Source organism: Sarcophilus harrisii, chromosome 3 (genome assembly GCF_902635505.1).
Source record: "Sarcophilus harrisii chromosome 3, mSarHar1.11, whole genome shotgun sequence".
NCBI classification, from domain to species: domain Eukaryota; kingdom Metazoa; phylum Chordata; class Mammalia; order Dasyuromorphia; family Dasyuridae; genus Sarcophilus; species Sarcophilus harrisii.
Window position 1 is genome coordinate 423,394,295 of NC_045428.1, and position 25,645 is coordinate 423,419,939.

The following is a 25,645-nucleotide window of genomic DNA, read 5'->3' on the forward strand; positions in this document are numbered from 1 at the left end:
AGGCTAAGAAGTGGTATTTGAACTGAGTCGTGAAAGAAAATATAAGATTCTAAGAGATGAAGGAAAGGACAGAGAGCAATCTAGACATAGAATACAAACTTTGTAAAAGCAGAAAGTCCTGAGATAAAATGTCACCCACAAAGAAGAGCAAGTTAATCAATTTGGCTTGGAATATCTTGTAATTTAATAGGGATCTATGTGAAATCAGTCAAATAAAATGAGTTAGACTCTGCTTGCCAAATGGAAGTTTACATTTAATCTGAAAGAAAAGAGGGATCCACTAGAGTTTATTGAGCAAAAGCATAAAATAATAAAGCTTATACTTTGGGAATATTGATTCGGTAGATATATGGAGTATAGATGAAAAAGAAGAAGCTGGAGGCCAGGGATATCATATGTTAATGGGCCAGTGATATCTATCCTTGCTTTATATTTTTATCTAGAATTAGGAATCAGCTAAAATCATGACTCAAGTTTTGGAAAAAGAAATGATCATTAGAAATCATCTGGTCCACTTGACAATCAAAAGAGTATAGAAATAAACAGTTATCTATCTGTCTTTCATTTGTGAAATTCCTTGACCACTGGGGAAAATGTGTGGAAATGATGATGATTACTAGCTGTGACATGGCAGAGATTTTTGGACTTCTGAGATAAAGGGAGAAAGAACCATAATTTAGCCAATCTGAGGATCAGGAAGCAAGCTTTGAAAGAATGTTTTATCAATAACAATTAACATTATAATTAGGCAAACATCATTTATTTTAAATAACCCAAATCACTAATGATACTTGAGAAACATATGATGTGATCTGTAAATTCCAAATCCTGAATTTCTTCTTCCCTTCATTCCTACATAAGTGTTTTTAGTCAAAGGGTAATCATCGAAAGATGGAATAAGTTTATTATTTTTACTTTCTTTTTTGCATTCTTTTTTAATTAAAGCTGTTTATTTTCAAAACATATGTATAATTTTCAACATTCACCCTTGCAAAACCTTGTGTTCTAAATATTTTCTCCCTCACTTCCCTCTATCCACCCTCCCCTACTCAGTAAGCAATACAATATATGTTGAACATGTGAATTCTCTTATACATATTGATGAAATAAGTTTTGATACAAGTTTTAGAAAGCTCTATTCCCCATATAAATCTCACTAGTTTTTATTTAAAGGATAGTGAAACATCTTTGATACTTGATTGGCAAAGATGGCAGAGAAGATTCTGTGAATATGTCAGAGTAGGTTGGTAAATATCAAGCTATCCTTATTTCCCCCACAAATAGAACTAATTCGTGCCTCAGGACACACATAGACTGGTGAAAAACTTGGGACTGGTGAGAAGACTTGGGACAGAACTGGGATCCTCCTCATACAACCAGACAAGATCTGAAGAAAGACCCTGGGCAGGGTATTAACTGGTCTGAAGTGCAAACAACCCTGGATTAGCACTGCAAAAACATCTGGGTGTGGCTGGAGCCTCTGCAGGAACCACAAAGATTTTCCAGGACTGTTTGTCAAATGTAGGCTTGAGTCCTGGAAGGCAGAATGAACTTTGACTGATTGAGAACACTAAGCCCAGCTGTGCTACTGAGATGCAGCGCTGAGCAAGAAGGAACCAGCACCTGGTGGATACAGAAGCAGTGAGGCAGGGACACTGCTGGCTGTGGGAACTTGCAGAAGGGTAGAACTATTGGTTGGGGTTTCTGGTCAGAGTGGAGAGCTGAAGGGAAGCTTGAGGCACCATTCCCCCAACTCACAATTAGAGATGCTTATAATAATACCTCATTAAAAAAAATTAATCAACAAAAAAGAAAGAACCCCACCACTGAAACATATTATGGGAACAGAGAAAATATTAATTCATCTTCAGAGGGAAACTTTTAGTAAAATTTAAACAAAAATTTAAAAAGCTTCTACCCTTAAAAGTAACATGAAATAGCTCCCTGTCCAAAGAGAATTTATAGAAGAACTTAAAAAAGGATTCAAAATCAAATGAGAGATATTGAGGAAAAACTAAAGAAAAAGAATTAAAACCATCCAAGTAAAACAAGAACATTATGAAAAAAAATTAACCAGTTAGAAAAGGAGGTAGAGTTTCAAAGATGAAAATTACTCTGAAAATTAGAATCAAGCAAGGGGCAGCCAGTAAAGCCATGAGCAAGAAATAACAAAACAGATTATAAAGAATGAGAAAATAGAACAGAGTTTAAAACATCTCATAAGAATAACAACAGATATGGAGAACAGATCAAGAAGAGAAAATAAAAGAATAATTGGACTGCCAGAGAGTTGTGATCAAAAATAGAACATTGACACAATAATGCAGGAAATAAGGTGAGAAAATTTTCCTGGAGTGACAGAACATGAAGGGAAGTAGAATTAGAAAAAAAAATCACTAATCATCACCTCAAAGAGATCCTGTGTAGAAAATACATAGGAATATTATTGCCAAATATTGAAACTGGCAGATCAAATAGAAAATTTTGCAAAACAAAAGAAAAAACAATTCATATACGCTGGAGCTACAATTAGAATTGTACAAGACTTATCAGCATCTACAATAAAAGACCACAAATTTTAGAATCATATCTACAAACAAGCAAAAGAGATAGGTCTGTGGCCAAAAATATCACATCCATCAAAATCATCTATAATTTTGAATAAGAAAAAATGGATATTCAACAACTCAAACTTAATAGAAATTTTAATATATAAGAACCATTATCAAAGGGCAATTTTAAGAAACTCAACATAAACAAACAGTTTAAACATGGACAAATTGTTTATATTTTTTACATGGGAAATGTACACTTTATGTTTGAGATCTACATCAACAATAGGGCAATGTCAAAAGAAAGGTTGGCAGAGTAAAAATAGTTATTATGTTATACAAATGAGGTGCGGAGGAAGAATAGACACAGAGGCATTATAGAGGGGAGGAAATCTCAAATTCTGAAAACCTACTCTCATCAGGAATGGGTTCAATATACAACACTACTTATATACCATAAAGGGTATAGCACCCTCCAAAATCTGTAAATAAATAAAAATAAGAGAGGGATAGGTGGATGGAGAAGCAAAGAGTAAGGTAAGAAGACAAGGAAAGGATTCCCGGCTAGGGGAAGGTTAAGTAACAGTAAGTCAACTTATGGAGCAGAATTTAATGAAATAGTCATCAGGGTTAGGAAAGATGTGCATAAGTGAGATATGTGGGTGAATGTATGTATATATATATATATATATATATATATATACCTATATATGTATACATAAATATATCTTTTTTTAACTGTGACTTGCTTGGGAGTGGGGGGGGGGATGAAAGGGAGATGTATGTGTCTATGTGTATGTATGTATGTGCTTGTGTATATTCTACATAGGTATATATAAATATATTCTTTCTTAACTATAGCCTTCTTGGAGATGCAGAGGAAGGAGAAAAAGAATAAAGTAAAAAGTTATGCAACAAAAAACAAAAGAACAATTTACAATGAAGTAAAGACAGACACATAAATATAATTTCTTCTACTAATACATATATATATATATATTTTTTTTTTCTTAAATTGGTATTTGTCATTATATATTTTGAATCTTCCCTGATGTTATACTGGCCACATAATAATGTCCTGTTTCTTTTTATTTTGTTTCTTTTTATTTTGTATTGCTTTTCGGTTTTTCTTTTTTTCTTATTCTGTTTCTTCAAATAAAATAAATTGGGGGAGGGGGAAGATACTTGATTGGGTCAAGGAATTAAAGGCTCAGGCTGTTGACATCACTTCCTGGTTTCTTATAAAAGAATAATGAAGAATCTTGTATAGGTACATTTTGATGCTTGCCTGTGGACCACAATGAGCAGCTCAAGCAAAGGAGATTTGCTCTACCAAACTGACCCAAGATACTTTCATTACCTATTCTTGTTTAATACCTTTCTTCTCTGTGGTTAAGTAAATCTGCTTTTGTTAACTTTTAAATAAATGTCTCCCTGTGTTACAATATTAAACCTAAGCTAGCAGGATTTAAACTACTTGTCTGAGTCAAAGCCAGTTCAAAATACTAAATTAAATGCAAACTTATTTGTTTTATTTTTTCTTTTACATAGACGTTTTAACAATACTGTAATTTTTAAATTCTGATTTGTGGAATCAAATTTATTGAAGCATTTAAAGACTTATCCTTCCTCTGCCTTTCCCTTAGGTTTTACTCCTCTCATCTCTATCCTGGAAGAATTAGACAGAAAAATAATCTTAAAAGTAATAAACCATGGAAATAGTAAAAACACAACTGGCTGAGGACTTAATCACTCTGAGGAAACTTTCTGGCTCTCTTCTTCTAAACTCATATTGGGTAAGCATTGTTTATCTCATTTCTGTAGCCTTGTTTTCTTTGGATAGCATGAAGATCTCACCTGATATTCTCTTATGGCCAGGGTCCATTCTCTCTATAGCCAGAACTGTGGCAAGAGACCGTAGGGGATGGTTCTAATTTCTTGTCCCCAGGTAGGACTCCAAGCAGGCTTTAATGCTAGTAGGCTAAGCAGGAGATGGCTGGGCTGGGTCTCCACCGTTCTCCCTGATTTTTGACTGGATTGTAACCTGTAATCTCCCCTCTCCCCCAGTTAATATATATGCTGCACTCATCGTTTTCTTCCTTCTAGACTAAGTTTCCCTTGGGTAACCTGTACTGGGGCATGCTATTGTATGAATACTTGCATATTGGTCTGTTTCCTAGTAGTGTCTAGGCCCGAATGTCTCCTACAACATAAATAAAAATAGTCACCTCGTGATTGCTTGAAAAACCTTAATAAGGAGCAACCTATTAACTCCTGAGCTAACACATTAACTCTCAAGCTAACCCATCCCACTTTTGGACAGTCTAAACTTTGAGATAGTTTTTTTCTTCTTATATAAAGGGTTATTTTGTCTTTTTATAACTTCAAACCATTGTTTCTAATTCTTCTCTATGAAGAAAAGCAGAAAAATTTTAACTCTTTTTTGCTCTTCAAATACATAAAGGCAACCATCATGTGCCTTCGCTCACCCCATTCTTTTCTTTTCCTTGTTAGCCATCTAAAATTTCCTTTAATTGTTTGTGGCATATTTTCATATCCTCCCTTTACAATCTTGGTTGATTTCCTCTTTATGTTTACTGGTTTATCAATATCCTTCCTAAAAGGTGTTTTCCTAAATTAAATATGATAATCCAGATGATGTCTGTCTAGAGCAGAATACAATGGAACTATCACCTAACTGGTCCTGGATATTATTTCCTCCTCAAATGAAATCTTGGACTTCATTTGTTTTCTTGGTTGATGTTGACTCATTGAGCTGAAAACATACCAAATATCTCTAAATTTTTTAGAAATGAACTGCTATCTACTTCTTGTACTTCTAATCTATGTGTAATTTTGGAAGACATCTAGTTTAACCAGTATCTAAAAGATTGTTAAAATTTCCTCCAATTTTAATTTTTTTTATTCAATGTTTCAAGTTTTAACTCATCCAGACTTTTTGAGCCCACTTTTGCCATTCAATATTCTAATTTTTAACATTATATCATCTCAAAATTTGATATGCATGACATCTATGCTGGTATATATCACTGTCAAAAAGTAAAAATAATATAGAGACAAGTATTAATGCACAGGACACTCCAATAGGCTATTGTACACTTAATAATCACTGTTTGATTCAACTATGCAATTAATTCTAAGTTCAATTAACTGTACTATTTTCTAGTTCTATCTCTCAATTTTTTTTACTACGTATAAAAAGTATGGGAATTTTTCTTAAGTGTTTTGCAAAGGATAAGTAAACCATATCAGTATCTTTCCCCCTGAATTGCCTAACTATTCACCCTACCCCCTCCAAAAAAAAGACTGAGGGAGATAAGGTTAGGCTGGCATGATCTGGTCTAAATAAAACCTTGCTGGTTCACCTTCTGTCTGTTCATTATCCTTATCTTTAATAACAATGTTCAAAGTGCTTGGCATATATAACATTATAAGCAGCAAAATCATCAGTCTATAATTTGAGGACTCCAATTTTTTTTCTTAAAAATCAAGATAATATCTCCTTTCCTCTTTCAGTTTCCTTGTTCTCCACAATTTTCTACAAATTTTTGACAGACAGGGGCTCTAGCAATCATAACTACCAGCTTTTTTTTTTCAATATCCTGGAATATAGTTTATATGGACCCATATGGCTTATTGAATGAAAGAAAGATACTACTTTTTTTTTTTTTACTGTGGTACTCTTTTTATTATCTCCCTCCTTAGTTATTCTTTCCTTCTAAGTTTAAAAATCATTCTGCTTCTTGGAGAAAATGCAAAAAGCATAAGAATTAGATAGCCTCATCTTTCTCTGCTATTCTTTATCATGATCTCATCCACCCTAGCATTAGATGGAGTTATTGTTCTTTGCTCCAACATAGCTTTCAAAAACATTTTGTTTTCCTCGGGTTTCACCTAGGCTTAATTCATTCTAAACCCCAGAGATATTAATATTATATATATATATATATATGTAAAAATTGTTCATTTAGTATGTGGACATTTTACTTATTATAGAAAGAGGATATTAATGTGGGAAAAACAGCTTGAAAGTTCTGATGAACCTAAAAAAAGAACAACAACTCTCAGATAATGTACAGAGGATATACCTGAATGCAGGTGTATGACAAGAAGTGAAAAGCACCGTGATCAACCAACTCTGTAACATAAGACTTTTCTGAGTTTTGAAGGATATAAATGAGAATCTATAAATCAAAGAACTGTTGTAGAGTTTGGGAAACAGTATATTGTCCGTGCCATACCTGAGAGAACTGTGTACAGTATTTAGGTTTTTACCCTGACCCATTAAAAATAGGAAACTGAATACAGAAGAGTCAAGAGCCAGCTTTTATAATACATCCCAGAGCTGTCATTGTGTGAAAACTGAATTAATAGACCAGCCCCCAAAAAGAAAAAAGGGGTGCAGGAGCCACAGCTTTGAGTCTACCACAAATTATCCCGCCAACATAAGTGTATCACATGGTCATTCTCAGGCTACAATAATATTGTTCCAGGGCCAAAAGCCCAGAAGTTCACAAGAGAAGCTGCTTATAGAAGATAAGGCATCAGAAAACAGAACATTTAAAAAAAACAGAAAACAAAACATAGAAAATTATTACTATTTCAAGCTAAAAGATCTGAGTGAATATAAACAGGCTTTTCAGCTACTTTGTTGAGAGCTATACTGTTTGGAAGAAATGTACCACTTTGTTGAGAGCTGAATGATTGAATAAAAGCTGCATTGCCTTTTGCCACTATTTATAGTTTCAAAGAAGGAAACCCTTTCAGGTATATCTATGTTGTAATTTATTTCCTTTACATATTTAGAAAGGGGAGAGAAGGGAAAGACAAGCTTCTTAATTATTTTCCAGGAATCTCTGATGATTGGAGGAGAAGCATTATTGTTAGGAGCTGTTTAGAGAAAATCTCCCATGTACAGAATGTTGGACTAATTGGTTTTGCTCTTCTGTACCCAGAAAAGAAGCTGATTTGGCAAATTGTAAACCTCAGGCTTAAAAATTTTGGTTCACTGAAATAGTATAATATTGATAATTTTTTGTTTAGAGAGTATCCCAGCACCCTGTGAAGGATAGCCATATGCTAAACTAGCTTTCTATGTTTCAGTAGCTTAAGAATCTCAGAAAAGTGGCTTTGCATAGCAGAATTGTGAAGACCAGAAAGAAGCAGAGAACAGAAAATCAGTTGTGTTTAACAGGTGATGTGTTATGCACCCTGACAGGACTTAGGATGATAAGAGTTTTAGGTCTAGAGCTAAAAGGAAACCCAGAGGCCATGTAGTCCAATTGCTTCATTTTACAGATGATGAAATAAGACCCAATTGGGTTGAGTAACTTGTTCATGATTATGCAGAAAGTCAAATATTCAAAAAAGATTTACACCAAAGTCAGTGTTGTATCAAGTTGCCAATACTCTCAAATAACCAAAGACATTAAAGCCTTCAATCCAGAGTAATGAGTTGCTGCCAGGAGCATAGATTCTCTACTCATGTGTTTCATGACTACATTTATATAAATATAAACTTATAACTCATCCCTCTATGGATACTATACCTTGGTAGGAGAGTATAATCATGGTTAAGTATAAATTTGCTTTTGCTATCTATTGAGTAAAGGTTATAGTTATTCTTGCTTTTGCCTTTAATAAATATTTTATATTTAAGAGCTAATATATGTTTAAGAACATTGCAACTACTTTTCATAAATGGGAAGCACTTTTGGACTCAGAAACTATAAAGGTAAATAGATAGAGATTTTTCCCTCCACAAGGATTACCTCTAAAATCTAATTTGATCATGGCTGTGATCAGTCTCTCACTTTGAGAAAATACCTCAGATCTGTCAATGCAAATGAAAGCTGAATTAATGGACCAGCCCAAAGAAAGAAAAAGGGGGTGAAGGGACCATGGTTTGTAGGGAATGATATCAAAGGTTATGTTATCAGTTTAAATGGCCATTCCCAGGCTACACTAACAATGTGTCCAGCGTTTGTTTCCTCTTTAATATCTTGCTCTTGCTTTTATATTGTCTCTTTAAAAAAATGAGTTGTGTTAATAACTCAGATGGCATACAGCCACATCATTTTTTTTAGCCAACTCAGGTTTCTTCTCATCAAAACTGTTTGTCTTCAAAATTTCATTTCTCCTGGACTAACTTTCCTTATAAAATTTTCATTTGAGGGATGCACTTTATCCTTTTTCTTAATGATTTGAAATCTCTTTCAAAATAATAATGCATGCAAATTATAATCAGCCTTTCTTTTCTTTTTCTGTCACTAATTCTAAGATCAAGGTATTACTTCCCTCCAAGATTGCCATCATTTCTATCTTAATTACTAGTTCCTCCTTGTTGGTAAGAATCAAGTACAGAATCAAAGTTGCCCTCAATGATTCCTTCAGCTTATAAAATGTGAAGCTATGATTGTTTTTTATTTATTATAATAAGTTTTATTGACAGAACCCATTCCAGGGTAATTTTTTACAACATTATCCCTTGCACTATGTGAAGCTATGATTAAGCAAGTCAAGAAATTATTAGTTATTATGATGTAGACAAGTTTCAGGATAACTAAAGCTTCACATTACAATTATACCATGCCTTTTTTGCCTGACTTGAACTGGGATTTCTGAATTTCCTTGTCTCTTTCTATTCAGGTACTTTGTAGGAATCTACAGACAATATTTTTTGGGTTTCTATTTCCAACAATCTTGAGCCAGGGAAGGCGGACATGTGTTAAAGCACATGAAAGACATGGAAGAAAATTTAAAGATAATTAAATATAATGTAGTCTGATGAAATGGATTCTCTCCTGGGAACTTAGTTATTCACAAACTGTCCAGTTTCTTTGGAATACTGAGAGGCTATATCTCTTAATCAGCCTCTATTGTCTCATAATGTGAGGCTGAAACTTAAATTGGCCCATTGGGTTTTTCATTGTCCAAAATCCCAACCTCTAAGACTATCTAGTTATCATCTTTAAAGTAGTCCTATCAACCTTTGAGATCTTGATTGACCTATCTTTAAATAGGTTAGGACTCAGATCACCAGATGGATTCCGCCTGACTCCTCTTTGATCTCATTTTTAATTCCCCAATCTCCTCCCTGATTCTTTGTCAGCAGCCCCAAATTATTATATCTAATCAGAAAGTCAATTTATGATATCAAACTCTTGAGGTTATATTTCCCCTATAAAAGTTCTGCTCATAGTGTAGATCTTTGCTAACCTCTTTTAAAGCTAGCATATGATGGGGTATTCCTACCTCATGGCATCTTCCATCCTGGTTAATTGTAAATTTCCCTAGGGAATTTGTCTTTGCTCTTATGAATTGCTTATTCAACATAGCTGCCTTCTGTGTTGCATTTGCTTGAGCCCATGAAGCTATTTCACTTTTAAAAATTGTCAATCTATAAGAAAGAAAGGAAGGAAAATAGGAAGGGAGGGAGGGAGGGAGGAAGAGAAGAAGGGAGTAAAGGATAGGAAGAAAAGAGGGAGGGAGGGAGAGAGGGAAAAAAGCAAGAAGTTTATCTTAGATCTAATATCCATGTGATCATGAGAAATCACTTCAGTGAAAATTCCATGAAACTTATAATCAGTTTTCATTATAGTATGAATGAGAAGTAGTATAGTATATTTTGAAACACACTATATTTTGAGTGAATGAATCTGGATTCAAACCTCAACTCTGCCTTACTGTGATATGTAATTTTGGGCATAGTATTAAAGCATTTTTCATCCATCTCGGTCTCAAACTATTTGCAGATGGTATTTAGCTATTTCTTAAACTGATATGAATCCTACTCATGGTTTGAATAGAAACACCGATTCCAGTGAAATCACTGAAATTCATTCTTACTCAGGCATCACATTCTGTGACTTATAGATCTCAAAATGAACTCTCAAGTGACTTCTGAAGGATTGTGCCTTAGCAATAGGATAGAAAGCATTAATTGGAATTAGAAATTTATGACCAATTCTTTTACAGGTTTTTTGTTCTACTCAAGTTATACAAAGAAAAGAATAGGGGCAGCTAGGTGGTGCAGTGGATAGATCACCAGCCCTGAAGTCAGGAGGACCTGAGTTGAAATCTAGTCTCAGACACTTAAAACTTCCTAGCTGTGTGATCCTGTGCAAGCCATTTAACCCAATTGTCTCAGGAAAAAAAAAGAATTACAAAATGTTTGAGTTGATAAATGTTCTTTAAAAGAAGAAAAATAGGTGGAAAATTCAAGGGATGGAAAACATAATTTGTGTAACATTACCTCTGGCCTTGATCATCCAGAGTGAAACTAACTATATTGCTTGCACAAGGTTCTAGGGTTCTTTCTCCAGTATTTTTGGCCAATTCTTGATTCTGGTGTGGTCTTCTCACTGTTAACTCAATATTTAATTCCCTAGGGCTATTTAACCAATTAATTTTGGTTCTCTTTTACAAAGGAGCATTTACTTTGAAGAACAGAGGTGCATTTTCCTCCCTCAATACCTACAGACAGGCTTTCCACTTTCTGGAGAGTATGGGCTAGTTCCCTAGAGAGCCTTGGGGTCAGCCAGAGTCAGGATAAATTAAAGTTCTTGGTCTTTAGGGGGAGAAGTGAAGAAGGCAGGCAAACTGCCAGGAGGCTTGCCAAAGATCTCTCCTGGATTCTGGAGTCCTGAGTCACCAGCCTCTCTCCTCCTCATCCTGCCGCCAAGTGACTCTCTGACCCCTCTCCTTCTGCCTTCCAATCCTTGCCCATGATTATTTTAACACCAAACATTCAGCAAGCACCAATGGTGAGAACTGCCATTTATCCAAACATGCTAATAGTCATTGTCTCACATTGAATAAGTAATTAGCCTTAAGGGCTCAGTTGTCTGATTCAAGCATACCATTTGGGAATTTCAGCCCTCTATACCTTTCTCCTCTGTAGCTAAGAGAAATGAGCTGACTTAAGATATTTTCTCTATAGTATTCATCCCACCAAGTTCATTTTCAAATGTAGCATGGTCAGTGTAGCAATGTGTAAATGAATCCACATTTCTTCTACTGATGGGCAAGGTCAAATAAGTTGCTCTGGGTTTTGCATCTCAACCTCTAGCTTCCAGAAAATCTTGCCATGTGCTCCAGCTTCCAGATTCTAATGTCTCACTTTCCTGTCTTTTTGAAGTTCACAAGATCATAGACACTTCCATTGTTTTTCACTTAAAATAAGAAAGAAAAAAACATAGGCAAAGAAGAGATGTATTTCTCAATAGGCCACCTATGCTTTCAGATTGGAAGTTTTTCCTCTTATATAACTGTCTCATTCACCTGAATAGCTACTAAGATAAATAAACCAAGCCTGGCACCATGTGACTAGTGTCTTTTGAATATACTCTGGTTCTGGTGATACAGTCAGGCAAAAAGACTTCTCACCACATGGACCAGAGCCATTTACAGAATGTCTACATATTTTTCAAAGGCTTCATGAGAATTTAATCAATGAAGCATTCTGCATGATAATGACAGGGATTGTTATCCAGTTCTCCATTACACTGGAATAATTTGGAAGACCTTTTGGCTAATGTCAATTATAATTAGTGATTTATACATATGGAATAAATAATGCTTTGGGAGGATAAGGGGAATAAGGCTCACATGAGTGCTATTGCTAGTGGGAAGAAGTGAATCCCACAACTATGGGGTTTCTTAAAAGTTGAAGAGTGTGTAAGAATCCCTGTGTTTAGGTTACTGACTCTACCTCCAACCTAAGTGCCATCCAGGGATAAAGAAGGAGAGGATGCACGCAGAGATGAGACAGCAGTATATATTTTGGCTATCACAGGAACAGAGTAAGAAGAGAGGTTGAGGAGGATAAAATATCATTTCTATGACAGCAATCTTAAAATTTTTCACATTGGAACAAAGTCCCTTTACCTTACTCTAGTTATGGCTCTAGCTATATACATCTATAATGTTCAAGTCAAAGCATAGATGAAATATAGTTCAGTAAATAATGAAATATTCTTTTTAAGTAAGGCAATTGGAGTTAAGTAACTTGCCAAAGTCCTACAGCTAATGTGTTAAGTATCTGAGGCTTGTTTTGAACTTGGATATTCCTGATTTCAGGGTTGGTACTTTATCAACTCTACCATCTAGCTACCCCCAGAATTTTCTTTAACAATTTTAAGAATATTAGCAAAAAAAAAAAACCTCTAAAAACAACTCATACATTGAAATTGAGGAAAGAATTAAAAAGTAGTGGTATAAGCACAAAGTAGCATATTATTGTACAAAAGGAAATAACCAGATGAAGAATACAAAGAAATATTGGAATGCAAAGAAATTTGATGAAATAATGCAGGGATAAAAGCAGAATTAGAACAATAACAGGCACCCTGACAATTTAGTAATAATAATCATAGAAACAAATAATTTAAAAATATAAAGTATAAAACAATTTTAAAGCATGCTTGTCAACCAAAATCTGTACAAAATAAATAGAAGGCTTTAATTTTTATCTTATTGAAGTTAATAGATTTATTTTTAAAATACTTAGATAATATAGTTTACAATTTCATGCATAGTTTTATTTTCTTCTGTTGATTATATATTTAATGTTTTCTTTGTTGGTGGTTCCTAAGCATTGAAGAAGAAAAATCAGTTATTTTACTGCTTATCTTCAATGTAAATCAACTAGTTATCAGAAATGGTGGAGAAAACACGGCTATTATTCAACATGTTGTTAATTAAAATGGTTTAATTGTGTTGTTTTTTTAATTTATACAATGTATTGTAATTTTATAATAAAATTAGCATAGCTTATTCATTTATATAGCTATAAAATTTTTAAAATGGTTCCTTCATAACAATCCTGAGAAGTATACAGTACAAATATAGTTAACCTGAGTTGACAAGAGCTTGGAAGGCATATCTTGGTCTTCTGCCTTTCAGTTTTATGAGAAAATACAGGATACTCTTCATCAAGAGATACTTGAAGGTAAGAAAAGACTCTGGGAAATTGCTGACATATAGAAGAGCTAGCACATAATCAAACTCCTATTTTTAGTTTTCCACACTAAAAACTTTGAAGAATATACCCTTCAAAGCTCTCTCTTGGCTGACCTGAGATATGTCACTCCTAGAAGAAACATTTGTTCACTGGATATTTTGTGTGATATTCGTCAGGGTTTCTGACCAAAGTGGAAACAATACTATTTACATTCACCCTGACTCAATCAGAGCTCAAATAATGACCAACTGGGACTTGTTCTGGGCCTTATTATTGTCAAATCAATGAAATCCAAAGTCATTTGGGTTTAATATATGGTCCATAAGAAAGAATTATGGTCCTAAAATATCTTGGGAGGTTTCAACCATCAAAAAAAAAAAAATTACACTTCTTCACTCCTTTGGTCAGAGCCACCACAGATATATGGTATTCGCATTTGTAAAACTTCTCTAATTTTTGCTTGTTATCAGCTTAGATAAAATGTTTTGGTTGTCCATTCTTTATGTATCATTTTTATGTACTTAGCATTTGAGGAGAAGTTACTCTAGATATATAGTGAGAAGGTCAAGATTTCTCTTCCAACTTCGGTGGTGGGTGAAGGATGAAACAAATAACTGATGAAACAGGTTTGAGTTTCCAGTCATCTCAATCCATTAAGCAATGTATGCCAATTGCATAAAAAATCAATGCCAGACCTCCTTAGCTTTGGCACTGGGCCTGGGGGCAGTGGGAAGGACAGACTCATATACATTAAAAGATAATAAGATAAAAAGAATGTATAAATAAAGGATATGATTACTAATTATGGGAAATATTAAGGACTTTCTGAGTTGAGAAAGGGATGAGTAAATTTCAAAACTTGAGGAGAAGGGGAGAATAAATAAGAATAATTCCCTGAAATCAGAAAAAGGAGTATTTAAGTCCCCAAAAAGTGTCTATAATCAATCAAAGGAACATGGAAAAAATAGTTAATTGACCAGTATGGGATCAGTTTTCAAATATGGATTGTTTGATATGTAGCATTGTGAGAAAACAATTTGTACCAATGTTCAGAACTAACTGCATTTCTGGTTAGCAGAACCTAGATCTTTAGTTAAGGATATCTAAGCAACAGGGAGAAGTAGTTCAGCTTCCAAACTATGCAAAGAAATATTCAATCAATACAATACAGTTTTCTTGCAATCCTCATAATTGAAAAAAAAAAAGTTTTCTTTTACACAGAAATTGGACTAGAAAAGGACCTAAGCTAGCTCCAAACCTGATTCACAAGATGAGTCAGTGTGATTTACTCAATTCCCACAGTTCCCTCAATTCCCTCTTTGAATTTATGGAGGAGAAGCCAGCCTATTCTTCTCATGGATCACTTATCTATAAGGTTATTCATATATATATATATATATATATATATATATATATAATCAGAATTGCATTGCCAGGCCAGAGATCAGTCTACTTAGAAGGCTCACAATGAACTAATTTGAAGAGAGGAGATTTACACATGACCAAGGTAACGAAGAAAATTCAGTAAACATAAACACCATAAAACACAAGGCCAAAGCAATACAATGATGATCATCAATATTAAACAACATCAAGTTTCCTTGTATCCTAGTAACCTACTCCTAATGTCCATTTAATTATCACATTTTGACTTGAGTTTTAAATGTCCCATGTGATCATCCAATGCTCGGAAATCTCTTCTTTTGTATATTCTAGAATAGGGCTCATTCTCAGGATAAATCTGAAGGAATCTCTGCTTCCTTGGTCTGAAATCACTTGTAGAGAATACTAGAAATTCTGCTAGAATTTGCCAGTAATAAGGTATTACAAATTAGAACAATCTCTTAAATTTCGTTTTCCAGTAACTAGTTCATGTAGTAAAAACCAGTTCAGGTTTTATGGTTTTGATCCTATTAACAACAGATCTATAAAATAAACATCAAATTATGAACTGAGATTTTAGAGAATTTTAGTTTTATGTACAATTTCTTGTTTTTATCTTTACCTAAATCCATTTTCTATTATAAATATCTAAAAAAAAACACATGATGATCTGATTTATAAAACAAACTTTCCTCTCTTTTAAAATTATTAGACAGATACTTTAAAAGGAAGAGATAATTTCACTTACTGTACAGTTTTCAATACAATTTTATATGTAAAATCCTTAATCCAATTTTGAAAACTTATTACTGAAACATAATCAAAATCTGAATTTCCCATGAGAAACACTTGTAAGTAACACATATAAATATGGATATGTCTTAGAGAAAACATTTTAAACTATTACTTTTTGAAAATTTACTATTTCATTTAATTAGAAAACTTTTTCATTGCATCTTTATCTTATCACTTTGGATCCTATTTATCTTTATTTATTTATTTGCTTTTAAAATTTATTTATATTTATATTATCCAAAATCATTTCACAAGTGGATATCATCTTTATATTATCATTTACCCCAAAATTCAGATTAATTTAAGATTTTTTATACTTGTTTAAGTTAGCGATGTTCCAGTTCCAGTTTATTAATAAATATAGTTTTGTACTCATAAAATGTCTATTGTTCACCTCCTCTGATTATAGAAATTTTCTATGAAAGGAAAAGAAGGGACATAATCATAGCAATATCAAGATTTGTCCCCTTAAAATCACAGACTAGCATGATACAAATTATAACAAGGGAAAAGTTTCTTAGCTCAATTTGTTTTCAGGCACAAGTTATATCTGACAGTCAGTGATGTAGTCAGAGGGTATCAATAGCCCATCTCAGGATTAAATTGATGGGAAAATGTTCTGAACACAAAAAAGTAGCATAATAGGTAAACTGAGTAAAGAGATTACCTTAGGCCATGCCAAGGTCAACCCTTCAACTTTTCCTATGAATTGACATCTAGCTATTAGTTTTTAGACTACAGCATGTTTCATTTTTCCCCTTCACTGGTGAACTATTGACTGCATGACAATTCACACAACCATCTTTGTAATCAAAACTCAAAACAAAATTATAATCTCAAGAATTGTTTCCACAAACAGCAAAATTTCACTAATCACAGCTTGGGGCTTGAATAGAAGTTTCTCATTCTTCCCTAACAGTTAAATTTTATTTATCCTTTACTTATAAATTAAAACTAATCACATTTTGGGGTTTCAGGCATACAACAAATAACTGAAAGTAGATTCATATTGATGTATTAAAGTTACCTCTTTGAATCACCCTATACATTTTCCCAGTTTTTCTAAGTGATAGTCAAAAATATTCAAATGAAAATTCATTCCATTATAAAAACTTGTAAATTCTTCCAATAGTAAGTTATCATCATTATTAGTATTATTGTTATTATTGTTGTTATCTGTTTTAATACAAAATATCCCATTAAATATTTGACAGTATTCAAATATCTATTTTATCACATTCTTATAATGGTTTTAATTTATAATATAACAGTGTTCAAATTTTTACAAAGAAGTTGCTTTTCTAAAATTTCTAATATGTTTCTCACAGCATTTCACAATGTAAGAAAAATGTTTAGAAACACAGCAATAACATATAATACCATATATTTAAAAAAATAAAAAAATACTAATCAGAGGATATCAATTCAGTTTAATTCATTTTTAAATTGTCTTACATAAAAATAATGATTCACTTTATCATTCTTGACATTTTATACAAATTATATCTAAAATTTGGCAGTCATAATATTATGCTATCAAAGAACTAAAAACAATACTTAATATTTAAATAGTCCTTACCATATGCTAGTCACAATTTTAAATACTTCATCTGATTCTTATATCTGATACTTATATCATCTGATCCTTACAGTATTCCTGGAAGATGGGTACCATTATTATTTTCCTTTTTACCTCAGTTTTCTGAGGTAGAGTTAAGATAACTTGCATAAGATCACATAGTTAATAAGTTGCTAAGACTAAGAGTATAATTCAGGTTTGTCTGTATGTGTTCATCTTTTTGTATTAAATGTCACAGTTAATAGAAGAACATATATTACCACTTAATAATTTAGTTACAGAACAAATATCAGTCAAATAACATCTGGATTTACAATGACAAAATCAAAATCTCAAAGTTTACAGTAGTACTTTTACCCTTCGATAAACTTTTTTTTTTAAATCATGCAAAGAAGCAAATAAATTCCTTTCATGTTCATAACCTAGCCCCACCCTCTCATTCCCCAAGCCTTTTCAGCTTTCACCACAGGTGAAAGATGGAGATTTAAAGCAACAATCTAACAATTCTCATCTCTTTGCTGTGCAGCTTAAGAGATTCTAAAAACTGGGTAATATACCATGAATGTTTTTCAGGAGCAGAATACTGTATTTTGTAATCAAATCCCAAATTATCTAAATGACTAATACTTATTCCATTAAATTTCTCCTTTGTAATTTAATGCAACATTTTATACAACCTCAATTAATTGCAATCCTATTACCTTTTGGGGTTTCTAGAAGTTTACAAATGCATGGCTTCTTTCTAATTTTCTTTGGTGATCTTGCTTCTAGTTTACATGAGCAATTAATTCTGTAACATAATACTTTAAAAATTCTAATTCAGTCTTCCCAAAAGACATTTCTAGTTTCTAGTCACCTTCCCAAAGATTATCTCTTCCATTTAAATTAACCTCTTCATTCTTTAATTAAATTTTACTTATTTTTAATTAGCTCCATAATTTAAATAATCTTTTCTCTTTTCATAATCAAAAAAAAAGGTCAACAAAATGAAGCTATTTTAGTTTTGGATAAATTTAAAATGCAAGTACATACTTTTTTTCCCCTTTTACCTTGGGATTATGTTCATATCAAGCATCAGATCAAGCATCACAGGGGAAAATTCATTTAACTGTTATTTACCCCTAAAACTTTCATAAAATTTAATTTTTATTTTTCTTAAAACAAGTTCTACAAAGTGGTACCTTCAAAATTCCATAAAGTATTTCAGCATGTTAAGCATCTGATTTATACTTCATCAATTATGACAAAGAGAAGAAAGTTCCTGGAATTACCTAAAGTTCCAGGAATTCTTACCAATAATTTTTAAATTATTAATTTGCAAAATTCCATAGGATTAATCTTTAATCTCTTTAATCTTCCAACCTCCACAATTTATTAGAATCTTTCACTCAGCAACAATTTTGACAAGTCAAACCGTGTAGAATCAAAACTTGGATCCCCAAATCCAACTTCCTATACAGAAGTGGAGAGGATGACTAAAAGAGAGAGCTCTCAAATTATCCCCAACTACATAAAAATCTAAATTATTCAGAAATTTGGGCTGAAGAAGGGACTTTTAATTAAAGGCTTTTACTCTCAGTGGGAGATAAGGAGACTGATGAGCGTGTTTGTTGTATTTAATCTGTGTTTTTGTTTTTTTGTCTTATGTCATGTCAAGTGTTATTTGTAGATTCTGCTATCTTAAAAGATATCGAAGGGAAACTACAGACAACCAGAAAGATTCCTAGAAAGCTGCAATTAAATTGTTTATTATGCTGAGGGGGATTAATGACATTTTATATTTGAAATAATTCTTCTAGCTATCTGTCACTTGAACTACATACTTTGTCTCAGTAATCAGGACTAATTTATATTTTAGGCTTTCAACAGGAGATTAGGTTAAAAAGAAAAAAATCTGCAAGATACTTTTTAGCCATTGCCAATTTGAGATTACATTTGAGATTATAGTCATGTAACAAAATTAGAAATTAAAAATTATAGGATGACTAAAAAGATTCTTGTTCTCAGAGAGGGCCAAAATGAACACAACTATGTTGAAGTCAAGATACAGTATGTCTGACTGTGAATGATTAAATCAATGTGAGCTCAGAAGGATATACCCCAGATAGGGCACAAATAGTCCAAATATATATTTGGAGAGGAGATTTCTCTAAATTTGTGCATCTCACATTTTTTTGAGGTACTACAATCCTGCTTCACTCATAGAGTACAGCACTTTGTTTGATGTGAGTGCACGATGTCAAGTGACCCTTTGCCAGTGTTTTCTATGTCATACAATCAATTCCAAAGTTCTGAAGATGGCTTAATTGTACCAGACATAAAACTATATTATAAATCAGTGGTCATCAAAACCATTTGCTGCTGGCTAAGAAATAGAATAGTCTATCAGTGGAATAGATTAAGTTAATAAGACACAATAGTCAATGACTATAGTAATCTAGTGTTTGATAAATCCAAAGATACTAGCTTCTTGGATAAGAACTCACTATTTATTAAGTCCAGGCTAGCTCCCTGGTGGCCTCAGTATCAGCCAGGGTCAGGATAAATTAGTCATTGGTCTTTAGGGGAATAAGTGAAGGAGACAGACAAACTGCCACAAGGCTCCTGGATTCTCAAGTCCAAAGTCACCAACTTCTCTGTTCCTTATCCTGCTGCAAAGTGACTCTGACCCCACCCTCTAATCCTTGCCTACAATTATCTTAACATCAAACATTGAGTAAGCACCAAACAGTGAGAAGAGCCATTTATCCAAAACATATGCTAATAGAGTCATTGTCTCACATCAAATAGATAATTAGCCTTAAGTGCTCAGTTGTCTGATTCAAGCACACCTTTTCATAGTTTCAGCCCTTTACAATTATTTGGCAAAAATTTCAGAGAAAATTGGAAATTAATATGGCATAAACTAGGCATTGATCCACATCTAACATCCCATACCAAGAGAAGGTCAAAATGGGTTCATGATTTAGATATAAAGAATGATACTATAAGCAAATTAGATGAACAAAAGATAGTATACCTCTCAGATCTGTGGAGAAGGAAAGAATTTGTGACCAAAGAAGAACTAGAGGACATTATAGAATGCAAAATGGATAATTTTTATTTTATTAAGTTAAAAAGTTTTGTACAAATAAAACCAATGAAGATAAGATTAGAAGGGGAGCAATAAAATGGAAAAATATTTCTACATTCAAGGGTTCTGATAAAGGCTTCATTTATAAAATATGTAGAGAATTGACTCAAATTTATAATAATTCAAGCCATTCTCCAAATGATAAATGATCAAAGGACACGAACAATTTTCAGAAAATAAATTAAAACCATTTGTAGTTGAATTAAAAAGTTCTCTAAATCATTATTGATCAGAGAAATGCAGAAATGCAATTCTGAAGTACTACTACACATCTCTCAGATTGGCTAAGATGACAGGAAAAGATAATGATCAATGTTGGATGGGATGTGAGGAACTGGAACACATATATTGTTGGTGAAGGTGTGAACTGATTCAACCATTCTGGAGAGCAATTTGGAACTATGCCCAAAGAGCTATCAAACTGTGCATACCTTTTGATTCAGCTGGTGTCTCTACTGGGCCTGGATCCCAAAGAGATCCTAAAAAAGGGAAGAGGACCCACATGTGCAAAAATGTTTGTGGCAGCCCTTTTCGTAGTGTCAAGGAACTGGAAACTGAGTAGATTCCCATCAGTTGAAGAATGGCTGAATGAATTATGGTATATGAATGTTGCAGAATATTATTGTTCTATAAGAAATGATCAGTAGGATGATTTTAGAGAGGCCTGGAAAGACTTGCATGAACTGATGCTAAGTGAGTAGAACCAAAGAACATTGTGCACAATAACAGCAAGATTATATATTGATCAATTTTGATGGACATGGCTCTTTTCAACACTGAAGTGATTGAGGGCAGTTCCAAAGTTCTTATGATAGAGAGAGCCATCTGCACCAAGAGAGAGTACTGTGGGGATTAAGTGTAGATTACTGCATGGTGTTTTCACTTTTTTGTTGTTGTTTGCATTTTGCTTTCTTTCTCATTTTTTTCTTTTTGACTTGATTTTTTTGTATAATATTATAATTGTGTAAAATATGTATAGAATAGTTGAACATATTTAACATGTATTGGATTGCTTGCTGTCTAGGGGAGGGGGTGAGGGAAAGGGAGGGAGCAAATTTTGGAATAAAGGGGTTTTACAAGGATGAAAATTATCTATGCATATGTTATAAATTTTTTTTTTAAAAATTGAAAAAGAGAGAAAGTTTCTATGATTTTGGTTATCCTAAATCTTATTCATAACCGAGGATGGCTTTTGAACTCAGAAGGAGAAAACTAGTTAGTAGAAGTAAAATGTGAAAGGCTAATCATCAAACTCCCTAGAAAGAAGGCTTATAGACTGAGATATTTTCATTGATGCAAGGGCAGCTAAGCATTACACTGGATAGAGTACTAGGCCTGGAGTAGGGAAGACTCAATTTCCTAAGTTCTAATCTGACCTCAGACACTTATTAGTTGTGTGACTCCTAACCCTGTTTGCCTCAGTTTTCTTATCTGTGAAATGAGATGAAGAAATAAATAGCAAACCACTCTAGTATTTTTGTCAAGAAAACTCTGTCAATGAAGAGTCAGGTTTGACAGAAAAGGATACAACAAAATGGGGAAAAAAGAACTGACACAAATGCCAGTACTACTGTTTACTTTAATTAAGCTGGATGAAGTCTGTTTCTTTCAGGAGGAAGGAGAGACCAAAGGTTACATAAATTTAAAAATAAATAAATAAACAAATGAAGGAATGAATAAATCAGTCAGTTAATGTGAGAAAAAGAATAAATTAATAAATGATAGAAAGTGAATGAATTGATTAATGAATAAATAAATTAAATTTTAAAAAGAGGGAAAGGGTCATTGAAACATCTTTTTAAAAAATGCAAAGAGAAAAGCAGGAAATCCTCAAAGAATCACAGATAAGAAGTGCATTTTTGAAAGTTACATGATGAATTTCTAGTAAATTTTGAAAAGAAGTAAGCTATATATATAGTAGAGAACTACAGTTTCATGTGAAGTTTTCTTTTATTGTACTGTGTTTATGGAGATTTTTTGGTGTTTGTTTTATTTGTTAAGGACTAAATTTAAAAATAAATAAGGTAGTATTTATATGAAATATTTATATGAAAACATAACATTACTACAACTTTTTTGTAGATATTTTTGTATAAATATTTACAGTATGTATAAATGACCATCACTATAACCCACCTACCTGAAGTTTAGTTAAAGAATTCTATAATTAACCAGTTTTACATTTTTCCCATTTCCAAGTTTTAATGATATGAAAACATTTTAAGACCTTCCCAAATATTTCATATGTGAAGAAAAGGAAAGAGTAGGAGAGTAATTCAAGTACTTCAAATAGCATAAGCAAGAAATGTTAGTGAGATAGCGTTTATAAAGTTGTGTTCAGACTTTCAATTAACTGAAATACTATTCCCTTATTTATAGCCTATTTATCTATTTAATAAGCTCTTTTTCTTTTTTATTCTGAAACAGACAATTTTCAGATGAAGAAATTGAAACTATTTGTAGCCACATGAAAAGGTGTTCCAAATCACTATTGATCAGAGAAATGCAAATTAAGACAACTCTGAGATACCACTACACACCTCTCAAATTGGCTAAAATGACAGGAAAAGATAATGACCAGTGTTGGAAGGGATGTGGGAAAACTGGGACACTGATATATTGTTGGTAGAATGTGAATGGATCCAACCATTCTAGAGAGCAGTTTGGAACTATGCTCAAAAAGTTATCAAACTTGTGCATACCCTTTGATCCAACAGTGTTTCTACTGGGATTATATCCAAAAGAGATCCTAAAAGAGGGAAAGGGACCCACATGTGCAAAAATGTTTGTGTCAGCCCTCTTGGTAGTGGAAACTGAGTGGATGCCCATCAAGTGGAGAATGGCTAAAAAAAAAATTATGGTTTATGAATGCTAGGGAATACTATTGTTCTGTAAGAAACGACCAGCAGGATGATTTTAGAGGGGCTTGGAGAGACTTACATGAACTGATGCTGAGTGAAATGAGCAGAACCAGGAGATCATTATACACAGCCACAACAAGATTATACAATGATCAATTCTGATGGACATGGCTCTCTTCAATATTGAGATGATTCAAACCAGTTCTACTTGTGCAGTGACAAAGAGAGCCAGATACACCCAAAGAGAGAACCTTGGGAACAGAGTGCGGAACACAACATAGCATTCTCACTCTCTCTGTTATTATTTGCTTGCATTGTGTTTTCTGTCTCAGTTTTTTTTTTTCTTCCTTCTTGATCTGATTTTTCTTGAACAACAAGATAATTGTATAAATTGTATAAATATGTATACATATATTGGATCTAACATATATTTCAACATATTTAACATGTATTGGACTATCTGCCAGCTAGGGGAGGGGGTGGGGTAAAGAGGGGTTATGCAAAGGTCAATGTTGGAAAAATTACCCATGCATATGCTTTGTAAATAAAAAGCTTCAAAATATATATATGTGGCATTAAGCTAGGTATATTTGTTGTTGATTGAGAAATTTTTTAAAAGCTACTTTAAAATAACTTTTAGTTTCCTAAATGATGCTTCTAAAGATTGAGTGCCTTGCAATTCAAGATATATTGCTATTGTTCATCCATCATTTCAAAACCAATGATATCATAGGTTTATGGTTGACTTGAATATGAATTGAATTTAAGTGAAGCCTAGGTTGCACTAAGTTGTCAGTTTCATTCTTTATTCCAGTTATCCAAGTCCAGTGAGAAGTTAAAAACTGACTGACATTGACCTTGGATGAAGTGGATAACCTTTACATCTTCAATATTTGACCAGGCTCTAAGTGTTCCTTAGCACCTGCTTTCATGGCCATAAGAAGAAATTGTTCTTATCCACCTACTCTGCCAGAAGAAGTCTTCACATCCTTGAAGTAAATACATGCCTAATTTACCAATGGGTTTGTGGCGTGTCCATTACCCTCAATTTAGAGTATAACTTTGAAGTCATAGTATCTGCATATTTATAGATATTTTACCTTAATTAATATAATTTTAAGTTTTAGAAAGTGGAGTTTCACACCTTAACCAATAGCTAAGCACTAATGTAAACTAAGTCATCAAGGTTTCATAATTCTAAATTGTTTCAATACTCCTAGGTAAATATGCTGTCTCTCTATCAGAAAACTTACTGAATATTTAATTCAAAGGTATATTTTCCATGTGTTATAATGTAGTTCATGTTCTACTACCTCTGGACTCTTGTGTTTTCAGGTTCTAATTATGGGCATTGCTACTTTGGTTTTTACTCTACTTAATCAGCCAACTGAGTCTCAAAGAATCACTCGATATTTTTTAAGGAAAAATCAGCCTAATTTGCATGGCCACACTCTGTCTCTTAGTGGTAAGACCCTTAAAATCTTATAGAGAACCTTTCATAATTTAAATGACTTAGGGGCTTTAACTGGTCAAAGCTGATCTGTGATATTCAAGAGGCTTGATAAAAGCAACCCTTTAAGAGGAAGAGAAAAACTAAAACAGAAGCACAACAAAAACATAACTGAGCTATTCCCTGAACAAATAATCAAATCTGAAGAATCTCAGGAAAGACCAAGTCTCAAAAGTAAAAAATCAGGTGCATGTGGCAGATGATGCCAAATTTTTCAGTTCATAGCAGATCAAACAATATACAAAGTTAACTTCAAGCAGTTAAGTAGAATATTAACCATTAGGAGCACCAGAGGTACAGCAAAGATGAAGACAAAGATACAAATTCTCATCAGAGGATAATGTTTTCTGGATCACCAATCAGGACTTTACTTTTTCTGGAAGCCCCAGAGAGAATACAAAATATTGGTCACATAAATGGCTTCTGAGGGACAATCCTCCTTCTTTTGGAGAGACTATTTAGACACTTTTCTTATGAGTGAAATGGTCCTGGGGCCTGAGTTTTGTGCTTTTCAGGTGTCTGTGTGTGTGTGTGTGTGTGTGTGTATGTGTGTGTGTGTGTGTGTGTGTGCAGGTGGGGTGGGGTGAAGAGAAAAAGAGAGAAACATAGAGACAGAGAGAGACAGAGAGACAGGGATAGAAATAGAAAGACAGAGACAGAGAGATATAAAGAGAGACAGAGCAATTAAAAGTATAACCCAACATGCTTGATATAGGAGGATATCTACATGGGAACTAAATAAACCCTGGGCTCTTAATATTGCTCACTAATAGAATTCTGAGTGGTCATCAACTTAACCTACAGACCTCAAACTCAATGAAGAGTTAGGGATATATTTATCCTAAGGA

General features: G+C 33.2%; 1 protein-coding gene across 1 annotated transcript in view; it reads left to right on the forward strand.

Annotated features, from left to right (window-relative positions):
• Nucleotides 1–4,864, forward strand: part of RPRM (reprimo, TP53 dependent G2 arrest mediator homolog) — a 51,973-nt gene extending 47,109 nt beyond the window's left edge. The window contains exon 2 of the mRNA XM_003763872.4: nucleotides 4,199–4,864. The gene's annotated coding sequence lies outside the window, so the exon portion shown is untranslated. The remainder of the gene's footprint in view (nucleotides 1–4,198) is intronic.
• Nucleotides 4,865–25,645: the final 20,781 nt, after the last annotated feature.